Source organism: Parambassis ranga, unplaced genomic scaffold (genome assembly GCF_900634625.1).
Source record: "Parambassis ranga unplaced genomic scaffold, fParRan2.1 scaffold_24_arrow_ctg1, whole genome shotgun sequence".
In the NCBI taxonomy this organism is placed as follows: Eukaryota; Metazoa; Chordata; class Actinopteri; family Ambassidae; genus Parambassis; species Parambassis ranga.
This window is the reverse complement of record NW_021144797.1, coordinates 1,904,003-1,918,142: the sequence shown is the minus strand read 5'-3', so window position 1 is coordinate 1,918,142 and position 14,140 is coordinate 1,904,003. Positions and strand designations below refer to the sequence as shown.

The following is a 14,140-nucleotide window of genomic DNA, read 5'->3' as shown; positions in this document are numbered from 1 at the left end:
TAGGTACTTTAGTAATCCCAGAGGGAAATTGTTTAAGGCCCCTAAACAAAAGACAGGTCCTTTGGCCAGTAGGTGGCGCAGTGTCTGTAGCATTTCAGCATATCAATCTGTGCAGAGTCAAATGTTCAGCATGACTGTAAGGTTTCATCCACATAGGATGAAGAATGAGGGAGATACAGCCACAGAAACCCTGTGGGGGTCTCAGCAGGGGTTAATTGTCTAGTTGTTGAATCTAGAATCTAGAATCTTCTAATACGTCAGACAAAAAGACATTTCCTGGGACACATCAGCTGAGTGTGTGTTTGTGCAGTGAAATACACTTGTTGTGAGGACTTGAATCAGTTTACTCCTCAAACATACTCCTGAAACTTCTCTAAGCTTAATGAACAGTAAACACAGGTTCATGAAGCAGTGCTTCCAGCCAACGATCACACAGTTTAACACGTCTTTGTTTTGTGTGGTGTTGTCAGACGGCAACCTTCGGGGTTCAAACTTGAAGCCCATGCGGAAGTGTCAAAACTTGTAATTCATGCCGCAACCACTGGGGGCTGGCTCCAAAAGCGAGTCATTTCCCATTGACCCCCATGTTAAAATGTCCGACTTCACAGCAGGAATGAACATGTTTACAGCCTGGTACAAAAAAACATTCTGGTATCAGATTATAGGTTCTCTTCTAGTGTCAATTGTATGGGGGTGATTTTTTTTATATAACTTACTCGTTTTAATTATATTCGGACTTAAAATTATGCATAATTATAGGCGTTGCCACTTGAGCAGCAGAAGGCTGACGTATAACAGTGCGAGTTTCCTGCTTTCACGATCGCCCGCCCCCAAAACTCCACTCGTGCTCCCCCTCTTTGGGGGATCGTTTTCTGATCGTGATCAACACACACACAAGAGAAACCACAACAGCATGCAGCTTTACCTTCAGGTCTAACAGCTGGGAGCTTTTTCCAGCATTATTCTGTCTCAGCATGATCATGGCTAACAGGACACACACATTTACATCAACACAGGCGGCCGCGTGTGGATGAACACACACTGACCCCTAAAACCAGATAAACACACACATCAAATCACATCAAACACACACACATCATTCTAGAACTGATATGTTATTAGTGAATAAAAACCCACAGCCACCCCACAGGTAAAGAGCACAGGACAGAAGAGACACATCCACAGGACAACACTCAGCAGTCCATCTTCACCTCAAAGAGAAAGGACAGTCAGTCTTTTGAGGACAATAATGTCCACATTTTAAACAGAGGACAGGTGGTTTGTAAGGATGGAAGTTAGGATGCTACAGTACATAACAGAAGCTCACAGGCAGACACGTTTTTTCCAGCATAGTAACGCCGTGTTACGTGGTCTGCGGTCTCTGCTTTGCTCATTGTGGCGTCACATGTGCTGTATTGTACTGTTTGTGAAAAAAGAAGGATAGTGTTTTATTTCAAACACCACTGAAGCCTCCATGAGGTTGTTCTTGTATAGTTCCTGTGATGTTTAGGTTACTATTGAAAGATCCAAACCAGGTGTGCAGTGTAAAAACAATACACTTCAGAGCTTCAGGGCATTTATTGTTCATTAAAAATATCTAAAGTTGGTTATCCATCAACAACACTGGAGAAATGACAGAGTGATGAATCAGCCTACAACTGAATTTACAGTAAGTTTGAATATTTGTAGGGGCATCGATCTTCAGTAATAACTGCTAATAATAATTATACAGAAGAAATGGTGCACTGGAGGAACAATAATACTTGATAAATACTGTACAGTGTGTGATGCACACTCTACTTTTAGGAACATCTAAAGTGTGAAGAAATAGGAGCTGTCATCACAATAAAGACGGACACAGTGCAACAGGCTGTTGCTAAAATGCTTCATCAAACAGCATCGGAGCTCAGCGACAAAAGTTCAAGTAATAAAGCAACAAAAGCATTAAAGGATGGTCATCGTGTCTGTTATATCAAATATAGACATGAACGGTATTAAACTGGCTGCTGAAACTACAGCTATGAAGCTATAGCTATGAAGTTCAGCTCGTATTAAGGAAGCTGTGATTAAGATTTTATTTTACTTTATTAGGGCCTGAGCACGAAACGTGCGAGAGCCTGGATTTAAACTTAATGTTTATTAATGTTTAGAATTTATTAGGTTTTATTTTTATTTTACACTTACTACTTTACCTTTTTTATATTTGTAACCTGTTTTTTGAGTATACATGGAGCACCTGGAATGAAAGCAATTTCCCCCTGGGATCAATAAAGTATTTCTGATTCTGATTCTGAAATGCAAGCATAAATGCATGTTACACCGTGTGGGCGGGGCAACGTCATGAAGTTGACCCTTCGCCACCATAGAGAAAGCTGCTGTGTTTCTTGATTTGTTCATCCTACCTGCCTCTTACTCTATCATGACATCAGCCCCTGTGCACCTTTTAAAACCCCCAAATCGTCATATGTGGGCGTGGCCACATGGCTCAGCAGCGCCCCCTGGAATGAGATCTGAGTCCCCGTTTGACCTACAGACATGAAAATTGGTACACATACGTATCACCTCTAGACGAGAAAAAAAGTATCTTGGAGGTATCCTCTAAAACGCACAGGAAGTCCTGCATTGATCAGGAGGTGGTTTCGCTGATACCAGTCCACAAAGTTCTGCGTCAGTCCTATGTACTCTGCGTCGTCGTTGTCAGTGATGAAACCAACAATCGCAGTGTTGTTAGAGAACTTCTGCAGCACACAGCCGTCAGTGTTGTTTCTGAAGACCCACAGTTCTGGGCTCTCACATATTGTTCAGATTCAGATTCAGATTCAGAAAATTTTATTTGTCTCTAAGTGAGCAGCTTGAAATATAAGACACAGTAAAATAGAATAGAGAATAGATACAAATAAAATATAAAATATTAAGTATGTACAGGTTATCAAGTCATAAATGTTATAACTATCCAAATGTCCATGAACAATGTAAACAGACTGTAAAGTGGCTGAAGTGCAAAAGTAAGCAGTAAACGAGGACGTGCACGAGGCTCAGCGTGCACTCGCGGATCAGATCCTGTGTTTGGAGCAAACATATCCGGACTCCTTAATTATTGTCCTTGGTGACTTTAATAAAGGAAACCTGAACAAAGAACTCCCGAAGTACAAACAGCTGATCAAATGCCCGACCAGAGAGGAGAACACACTGGATCACTGTTACACCACAATAAGCGAGGCATATCGCGCAATGCCCCGTGCTGCTCTTGGACTATCTGACCACGTGATGGTCCATCTGATTCCTGCGTACAGACAGAGGCTGAAGCTCTCCAAACCTGTGGTGAGGACATCTAAAAAGTGGACCAGCCAGGCTGTGGAGGAGCTTCGCTCCTGTTTTGAGACAACGGACTGGGAGGTGTTCAGGGCTGCCACTGATAGTCTTGATGAGTATACAGACACTGTGACGTCATATATACAGTACTGTGAGGACAGTATTGTGCCAACACGCACCAGGGTGAGTTATAACAATGACAAACCCTGGTTCACAGCTAAACTCAGACAGCTGAGGCTAGAGAAGGAGGCCGCTTTCAGAAGTGGGGACAGAGACTGCTACAAACAGGCCAAGTACAGGTTTAGCAAGGAGGTGAGAAGTGCTAAATCACTGTACTCTGAGAAAATCCAGCAGCAGTTCTCTGCTAACGACTCTGCCTCTGTGTGGAAAGGACTGAGGCAGATCACCAACTACAAGCCCAAAGCCCCCCACTCAGCTGACGACCTGCAATTAGCCAACAGTCTGAACGAGTTCTACTGCCGCTTTGATGGACTATCAGCCAGCCCTGACACCTCTCCACACACCTCTCCACACCCCATCAACACGGACATCCACATCAAAGATACCCCATCAGAGTCCTCCTTGCCCCCCTCCTCCTCCCCCTCAGCTGCCCTCTCAATCCTGGAGGAGGATGTTAACAGGCTGTTCAGGAGACTGAACCCCCGCAAGGCTCCTGGACCTGATGGTGTGTCCCCCTCCTCCCTAAGACACTGTGCAGATGAGCTGACTCCAGTGCTCACAGACATCTTTAACACCTCTCTGGAGTCATGCCATGTGCCAGCCTGCTTCAAATCCTCCACCATTGTTCCAGTTCCCAAGAAACCAAGGATCACTGGTCTTAATGACTACAGACCTGTGGCACTGACGTCTGTAGTCATGAAGTCCTTTGAGCGCCTGGTACTGTCCCACCTCAAGACCATCACAGCCCCCCTCCTGGACCCCCTGCAGTTCGCCTACAGAGCTAACAGATCTGTGGACGATGCTGTCAACCTGGCTCTTCACTACATCCTGCAGCATCTGGACTCCCCGGGAACCTATGCTAGGATCCTGTTTGTGGACTTCAGCTCTGCTTTCAACACAATCCGCCCAGCTCTCCTCCAAGACAAGCTGTCCCTGCTGCATGTTCCAGACTCCATCTGCCGGTGGATCACTGACTTCCTGACAGACAGGAGACAGCATGTGAGGCTGGGGACGAATGTCTCGGAAACAAGGACCATCAGCACCGGTACCCCCCAAGGCTGTGTACTTTCCCCTCTGCTCTTCTCCCTGTACACCAACTGCTGCACCTCCAGCCACCAGTCTGTCAAGCTGATTAAGTTTGCTGACGACACCACCCTCATTGGACTCATCTCAGACGGGGATGAGTCTGCCTACAGGATGGAGGTGGACCGTCTGGTGTCCTGGTGTGCTGACAACAACCTGGACAGTGGAGATGACAGTAGACTTTCGGAAAGTGCCAGCTCCATCACCCCCCCTCACCCTGACAGACACCTCCATCTCCGCAGCGGACTCTTTCCGCTTCCTGGGTACCACCATCACCCAGGACCTCAAGTGGGAGCTCACCATCAGCTCCCTCATCAAAAAGGCCCAGCAGAGGATGTACTTCCTGCGGCAGCTGAGGAAAATCAAGGTGCCAGCCAGGATGATGGTTCAGTTCTACACGGCCATCATTGAGTCCATCCTCACCTCCTCCATCACAGTGTGGTACGCTGGGGCCACTGCCAGGGACAGGCACAGACTGCAGCGTGTTGTGCGCTCTGCTGAGAAGGTGATCAGCTGCAGCCTGCCATCTATCGAGGACCTGTACGTCTCCAGGACTCTGAGGCGTGCAGGTCGGATCACAGCTGACCCTTCTCACCCTGGACACGGACTCTTTGAGCCACTCCCCTCAGGCAGGAGGTTACGGTCCATTCGGACCAGAACGACCGTTCAAGGCGCCCTTTTGGCTCTCAAAAATAAATTTGCAGATTGCGGTACATACAAACAATATAATCACATAATGACATTGACCCTTGATTACAGTACACGTGGTAACATGGAATTTTTTCATGGACACAGAGGATGGGGGGAGAAAACAACAGATACGGAGGCAGACGAGAAGGGAGGGGTAGGGAGGGGAATGTATGTGCGTCAGTTCCATGAGAAGTGTGTGCGATAGTATGACAGACTGCCAAGATGTTTACAGGCAGTTCACCAGTTGTCCTTGACGGGAGATAGGAGTTGCACAGGAGTCAGATAGGAGCACAGCTGCTGGGCTATTCTTCAGGGCCGGGAGAGGGAGGGGGGGGGGGGGGAGGGGCAGACAGAAAATCAACCAAAATCATAACAACAATTTTCGATCTGTAATTAATTTGCCCAGATCAGTGATCGATAGGTCAGTCCGGCCTCAGTGCGCATTCGTCCCTTGCAGGTGCATGGAGATCCTTCGACATCTCTTCCAGCTTGACAGATATTCCTTCCATTGAGATCTTCAAATGGTCGGACTGTCTTGTCTATGTTATCCACCTGCTTCCAGCCCTCTCTGGAGCGGGCTGAAATGTTGCAGATCAGCCCTTCCATCCGGTCCATCTACTGATGTAATTCTGAGATCCGAGGTCCCATGAGCCCAGGGTCTTGTTTTGTGTCCACGCTTAGCGGTAGTGCCAATTTGCCAGCAGCAGCTTTTCCAACTTTTCGGTACAGCAGGACAGCTCCCACGCAATTCAGAAGTATGCCTACTACCAATGTCCAATAGATGAATAGATCCTCCACATCTTCTAGGGTCAGTGGCTGGAGACATACCAGACGCAAGGTTTTCCAGGAATCACGGACATATCCACCAGCAAATGTCCCTTCAGGGCAGAGGGGTTCTCCCAGTGATGTCTTTCTTTGTGAGAAAATGTTTTCCAATGCACTGAGCGACCAATTTATTAGCTCCATGTCAAAAAAATTATCCCAAGGATAGCAAAGCAGGGTGTTCAGGGAATAAAAAGTCACAAAAATCACAGGACAGGACAAGAGAGAACAGAGCTGAGCAGAGCATAGCAGGAGCAGTCAGAAACATGTCTGCACTCCTTGAAGGACAGATAAGAACATGAACATGTAAGAACTAATTAGCTAACCAGGTCTAAATGCATTCACTAGTTAACTAGTGCAATGTTTTGCCTTACTAGTGCAAGAAAAAATATTTAATATTAAGAAATGTAACAAATGCTGAACTGGCTTTCCATACAACACTGACATGAGGTCCACATTGTCCTGTAATGTATGACTTATGCAACAAATAACAATTTCACTTTGTAGATTAAAGCAACATGTGCTTACACCAGAATCGGTCCCGTCAGGTGATATGAACAGGACCCCCCCCTCCTCAGGTTCGGACAATATGTATATAATAAGTCCTCTATAAAAACACATAAATTCATTAAGAATGTATTCTTTATGTGTATAGGACCACTGTCCTCTGTGGACTAGCAGATACTGATAGAGACTGATACCATCAAGGCCACAGCAACAGTAACTGTAATGTGAGGAACTGGAACCACTTCTTCATCTGAACCATGGGGATGCCAATTTATAACACCTGAAACCACCTCCACTGTCTGCACACACAGGAAGTTCACCCTTAATCAATGCTCTCTGTTTCAGTTGACCTGTCTGCACAGAATTATTCTCTATAACAACATGTGGAGCCCGGATAGCTCAGTCGGTAGTAGCTCAGTTAGTAGTAGTTATCCAAACACAGTTTTCATTTATGTCCAATGTTGAGCTAATATAATGAAACATCAATGTAATATCTGTTGATATATGATAACCACTACACTACATTAAACAATCATTAATCATTAACATCACATTAAAGATTCATTTTCAGAAAATAGCAGCAGCAGCCTGTCCAGTTCGGATCAACACTGACAGACTGACTAACAGGTGGAAATGAGAGGCAGTTATCAAGACAGCCCCTATAAAGGAGAGGTTCTGCTTCTCAGGAGGGTCACACCCTAATACAAGACCACTTCCTGTTATGCAACAAATACACTTTATGATTCAATGTTGAGCTAATGCCACAGCCACAGAAAGACATTTCTCCCAGCTGCTAGACAGCAAACCTTATCTAGACATGGAGGACAGTCTCCTCATGGAGGACAGTGATATGCAACATGTTCAATCTTTGTTGACACAATTAGAAGAAATCTTTGTTCATATCTTTACCAATGTCAAACTGCTGACAGTCGGCCGTGTAGAGGAGGAGAAGAAGATCCATGAGAAGCAGGTTCCATGGTGTAATGGTTAGCACTCTGGACTTTGACTCCAGCGAACCTTTTGTTTGGACGGTAATAGTGGTGTCCTAATCTAACAGTAGTCATAGTAGTCAACAGTCAGTAGTTGGTGTAAAATAATTGTCATGAGTGTGTTTCCCAGTGTTCTGGTGATGGATTAGAAACATTTAAGTTTGAATTCTAAAATTTGTGTTGAACTGCCCGATTGCCCTTTTTTTCCTCAACCTGTGACATCGGCGGAACTTCGATCACTCACCTGCTCCTGCCCGGGATGTTAAAAAGAAGCAAAGACACAAAGAAAGACTCAGAGAGACACTGCAGCGCTACCACGCAGCTGTGGACCTTTCAAAAGCAAAAGCATTGAAGGCATTCAGTGCCACAATGGAGAGATGCGGATCTTGAGGAGCTGTGTGAATTCCTGGGGCTGCTGATCCTGGGCGGCATGTACTGGTCCAGACACGAGTCCATGAAGAGCCTCTGGGATGAAACAACAGGGAGGGTCATTTTTGCAGCCAAGACGTCCCAAAAAAGTGGTCCTCCTCAGTACAAAACACGGGGAGCCAGTATTCCAGGAGTCTGGTAAGTTAAAGCCCCAGATCATCCTGGACTACAGCAAAGCCAAAGGAGCTGTGGACCACCTGGACCAGGTAAGCAACATATCAATTATTACCCAAGTTATTTACTTATGTACATGTTAAGTAAATACATTTGTATGTAGTATTATTATGTATTATTGTGATTGTCTGATATAGCCATACTATTTATTCAATTGTATTCCGTATTTACATATTATTGGAAGATTTCAGACTCTTTTTCATAATAAGAAGGTTGTGTGTAAATGTATTCAAACCATCTGAGCATTTCTTTTTCAGATGTGTGGTACATACTCGTGTCAGGGTTTGTGGATGAGGTGAGGACACAGTTGCAGTCAGCCTGTCAGCCTGCTCTCCAGCGGCTCAGAGATGGATGACGTCGTCTTGGTCGGCAGCTGGGGGGTCTCAGGGACAGTGGCTGGAGATGGAGCCAACACAGCTGGTTTCAGGACTCCCTGAAGACCTCCAGCAGAGTCGTATGCAAGTCGGGAACACCAGGTGGGCAGCATGGGGGCCACGGGCGCTGAGAACTCCTCCATGTCCTCGAACGCCCTGGCATAATGGAGGTGGAGCCACGGGTTAGCGCTCAGAGCCAAGTCCATCCTTGCTCTGAGTTCCTGCTTGGTGTTCCACAGGCTTCCCAGCATCTGGAGCAGGGAGACCCGATAGTTAGTCCATTGCCACACCTCCCCACTGTCCATGGGAGGTGATGGCAAGTGGTCAACCAGGTCCAGCTCGGCCTGGAGCTTCCTCCTGAGCTGGTTGATCAGGCTCCAGTGGATCACCAACTCGTGAGGGGCCACCTCACGGCTCCGGCTAGAAGCAGCCGATAAGCCCGCTTCTGCATCTGCTGTGTCCATAGTGGCTAGTTCGTACTGTCAGGGTTTTGTGAGGGAGGACACAGTTGCAGGACGCAGAGCGGTTAAAATCCAAAAGGTCTTTTATTTAAAGGCCAGGAGGGCAAAACAATACAAAACTAAAAATCACACTAGCGTGGTCCAAAGGAGAGTCCAAAATAACCTAACCAAAAATCACACCTTGCGTGGTAAAACAAAAACCATAACATCAAACAAAGAACTACCTGGAGCATAGCATAGCATGGCATGGCATGGACGAGACATAGACGGACACAAAGCCCACACAGACGAGACGAACTAGCAAGGACAAAGGGGAAGACCATTGACAGTAAAAACTATGGACAGAGCTTCCGTGACGTCACCCGTTTGTTTCTGAAGAGCCGTTTTGAGTCTCAGTGGGAGGTTCCGGGACGTGATGACCGCCGCCATGTTGGCAGCGTCACGTCAACTAAAACTCCGAATATGGACAAAGAGGGGGAGCACGAGCGGGGTTTAGGGGGGCGGGCGATCGTGGAAGCAGGAAACTCACGCTGTGATACGTCAACTGTCTGTCACTCAAGCGGCAACGCCCATAATTAGGCGTAATTTTAAGTCCGAATACAATTGAAACGAGTGAATTGTAAAAAAATTCACCCCCCGTACAATTGACCCTAGAAGAGAACCTATCATCTGAGACCACAGCAATTTTTCGTACCAGGCTGTAAACATGTTAATTTCTGCTGTGAAGTCGGCCATTTTAACATGGGAGTCTATGGGAAATTACTCGCTTTTGGAGCCAACCCCCAGCTGTTGCAGCGTGAATTACAAGTTTTGACACTTCCGCATGGGCTTCAACTTTGAGCCCCGAAGGTTGCCGCTTGGGGAAGACGCGGGCTGTGTCTCATTTCAGGGTCTGCATCCTTCGGAGTGCGCATTTTAAGGCCGCTTACGTCACAAAGCTGCGCGAAGGCTGTCCCAATTCGCCAAAAGTCGAAGGGTCCTTCAAATGCGTCCTCCAAATGCGTCCTCCTTTTGCCTGAATTTGGAGGACGCATCGCTACCATCCTTCGTGGCCTTAAATATCCCACAATGCTTTGCGGACCTACTTTTTGTCCAATAGTACGATGACGGACCAAGCGAGCGGCAGCGGCACCGGCAGGAGTGCCGAATTCACATTTAAATGTAAGTAAAGAGCAGTAGTTCGAGAGTTTTAAAATGCTAGTAGTGACAGCGGCATTAAAAAAATGAGTTTTATATTTACAAACATGACGTCCTGTTGATACGAGGCGCTGTAAACTAAACGTTTTGATTGAATGTTGTTTCTGGACTGTTTACTGTAGTATAGTATAAAGTATAGTTCACGTGAGGAGCAATATTATCGTTATTATATCAAACGGTCATTCTGCCTGTTGGCATTTTGTTGTAGGAGGAGCAGAGGGAAACAGAAGAAACCTGACAATTGATAACGGAGGAGATGAGGCTGGAGAGGGAGGGAGAGAGAGAGAGAGAGGGGGAGAGGGGGAGAGGGGGAGAGCAGAGAAAGAACGGACAGACCTCAGCTCATTGAGAGGATGTTGGACAGCAGTGATTTTATGTTCTGTGTTATTTAAATGTTACTTATTAAATTAAAGGATGATATTAAATCGTTCTTGTCTCTGTGTTCTTAAACTCTTCTAACCTTGTTACATTATGTGTTTCATCACCTATTTATAATTTAAGTAAACTTTTGAACAACTTCTCAGTGACCACAGTAAATCATTTATTGTGTGTGTGTTGTGTTATGTACAATATTTACAAAGACACAGTTTGAACATTTCTAACTATTTACCAGTGGGCATTATGAAAATGTACAGTTTATTATTTATAAAGATCAGCAGAAAATACTATTCACAAAGAACATATATATAAATGTTTGGCTGAGCAGGAGTCCTTGGTGCTGCTGGACTGGATGATGCCACGGTGAAGACCTTGGAGTCCTCTGGCTGTGAGTGGGACATCATCTGGGGGAGGGGGGTGCCTGTCTCCTCTGAACCACATCGTCCATCAGGGTTTGCAGAGCTGACGATCGGCGGCTGCCATGTTACTAAAGATGTTTTTAAAAAGGGCAAAAATAAAAATAATAACTTCAACAGAGCGGCTTCCAAAGCAGCTTAAAATATGAAAAGCTATAAAATATGTATCCTCACCCTCCAAAGGTGATGATGGTCAGTACACCTCCTCCAGGACAGACAGCTGGTCCTGCAGGGAGCCCCACTCTCCTCCACCCAGCAGTAATTCTCTGGTGCAGTGACAGACCTGATGCTTAATGACACATTAAAGCAGTGGTTTCAGGGTTATTTGCAGGGTTCTTACACATTTAGCTATTTATTTAAAGTATTAAAATTACAAACAGACCCTGTATCAAGTCTTACAATTGAATCAAATATAAATTACATTTAATCATATTTGTCTATCTACTGGTTATATATCTAGCGTTTGCTCAGTAACCGGTATATTAACTATGATCAATAATATGGTTAAACAGCAGCTTACCGTCACCTCCCCACTGCGCTCTCCCAGCCTGAAGAAAATGAGCCGTCACCGGTTTTGCTGCCGCTGGAGCCGCCTCTCCTCTTCCTCCAACAACAAATAAATATATTAAAATATTCCAAATGTCTAAATCCACACTGTTGTCCCGTTTGTTGTGTAGTCCGTGTTGTGTCGCTGTCGCTGCTTTTGTTTTTCCCGGGGCAAAATTTATGACGTCGCGCCACAATCAGGAAGTGCTTTGAAGGCCAGACCGTCCCATTTACCAACGGTGGAGGATCCTCCGGAGGATCCTCAGGAGGACGCGGCCTCCTGAGACCGCGTAGGCTGCGTCCTCCGAAGGATGCAGACCCTGAAATGAGACACAGCCACAGACTATATACAAAGGGACCAGGGAAGACAACGAGGCACAGGTGACACACATGAGGGCAGGGCTGGTAATCAACAAGGAGGGAAAACCCAGGAGCAAAACTCAAGACAATACACAGGGAGGACAGGACTACCAAAGTAAAACAGGAAACACAAAACAAGACTAGACAACTAGAAACACAAAACAAGACTAGACAACTAGACACAAACACAAACCCAAGGAAACAAAACACCAGAACTACAGGAAAATAACAATAACTAAACACAGATTAAACTAAAAACCCAAAACAAGGAAAACAAAACCATAAATAAACACCAGGTCATGACAACTCGTGCCGGCGCAAGACACCGAGAGGGCCAATGTGCATTTTATATCACATGCTGGACATGTCTTGCTTCAATGCTTTTGTACTCTTTGTGGCTGTCGATCCTGCATGGAACAGCCAGAAAACCTGGTCCTTCAGGAAGAAGGAAGAAGGAAAAGAAGAAGAGGAAGAAAAAGAAGGGCCAGGGCCATCTAAAAGCCGCAAGCAGTGCACTTTGTGCTTCCAGCGCAGACGTGTGTGGAGCCACTGTGCCAAATGTGGGGCCCATGTCTGCAAAATGCGTCATGATGTCATCTGCAGTGATTGCCTTAAAATGTTAAAAAATATTTCAAAAGAAGAAAAAAAAATGTTCAATGTCTAATTAAGTCTGAAGTTATTTAAAAAACAATTTGATGCAGTGAAATTAAAAAATATTTATATATGACATTGTTATTGTACTTGTGAATTTTTTTTAAAGTTTATGGGGGACAAGGTTCCCATTGATGATCTGATAGTGAGAGAACTTGATGCTCTCCTTCATATCTGCATCCTTGACTCTTGGTAATGGCAGGTATATGGTTTCACACAAAATATGTGATACAAATTAGAGTCATTTTTAACAATGACAAAAAAACATAACACAACACATCCACACCATCTCACTGTATAATGCTAAGCTATTGTTTCCTTGACAGCTATTATGTAGAAGAAGTCGAGCAGTTCAGGATCGTTGACAAGGGAGAAACGTGCGATCTCAAGGATGGAAAAATGTGCAGTGGGTGCAGGAAGTATTCAGACCCCCTTAAATGTTATATTGCAGCGATTTGCTAAAATCATTGAAGTTCGTTTTTCCTCATTAATGTCCACACAGCACCCCATACTGACAGAAACACAGAGTTGTTGACATGTTTGCAGATGTATTAAAAAGACAAAGTGAAATATTGTGTGTGTGTATTGTGAGTGTCTTGCTCAGATCGCAGTGATTAAAGTCCCCAAGGAATATAAGAAGCATAAAAAATAATTGTTGAAATTCACGGGGCAAACGAAGTAAGGGCGGAGTGAGACAGACAGCAGTTCAATGTTCTTCTTACTTCTCCCAAATCACAACGGTGTTACAGTACCTCTTATTGACAAAGAGACCCCCCACACCCCCTCACACTGTGAATCACCCAGGAAGGGGAGGACATAGAAGAGGCACATATCAGCCCTAGTGGCCTAATGGATAAGGCACTGGCCTCCTAAGCCAGGGTTTGTGGGTTCAAGTCCCATCTGGGGTGTTTACAGCAGAGTGTGCTGTGTTCAGAGGTCCAAACCAACCTGTGTGAAAATGCATTTCAACGTTTTCCCTAAACTCCACATGTCGGTGTGTCTCAGCAGCTCACTGTTCATGAGCACTATGCTGCACAGTGAACTGATATACACTCTAAAAACTATAAGCAGGCTCTACTCAACGTCTTTGGTGAAACATTTTTACACTTCAAAATATTAAGTAAACATGAAACTAATTATTTAAATATACTAACGAAACAGAGTAAATGTAAGTAGAAAAGTATATCTGTGGATGCTCTCATTCATCAGGTCAGAGTCATTTCCAAGAGTTTAAATCGAGGCAGCTGGACTCCAGGACTGTTTTTGAAGATGTTTCCCACTCCCCCAAGTGGCTTCTTCAGTTCTGCTACTGTTCTGGTTGGGAATCTGAGTTTTATGTGTTCAGGACCTCTGTGGGTGGATCTTGCAGGAGCTACCATGACTAAGATCCCTATAGTTGGTTAATGGTCAGTTAACAACCAGAAAGTGTGTCTGGGCCATGTGCAGGACTAGTTGACGGCCCATCGTTAGAGATTGAATGTGAGTGAAGTCTGCTAGGAAGGGATGAAGGGACAGAGCTGTGAACAGGTGAGAGCTGATGCAGCATCACTTATTACCTGAGTTTCCCCTCA

The 14,140-nt window shown here is 45.2% G+C and overlaps 1 non-coding gene across 1 annotated transcript; it reads left to right on the top strand.

Moving 5' to 3' along the window:
- The first annotated feature begins 13,404 nt into the window (after positions 1–13,404).
- On the top strand, positions 13,405–13,477 carry trnar-ccu (transfer RNA arginine (anticodon CCU)). Its single transcript has one exon. It is a non-coding gene; the product is annotated as a tRNA-Arg (tRNA).
- Positions 13,478–14,140: the final 663 nt, after the last annotated feature.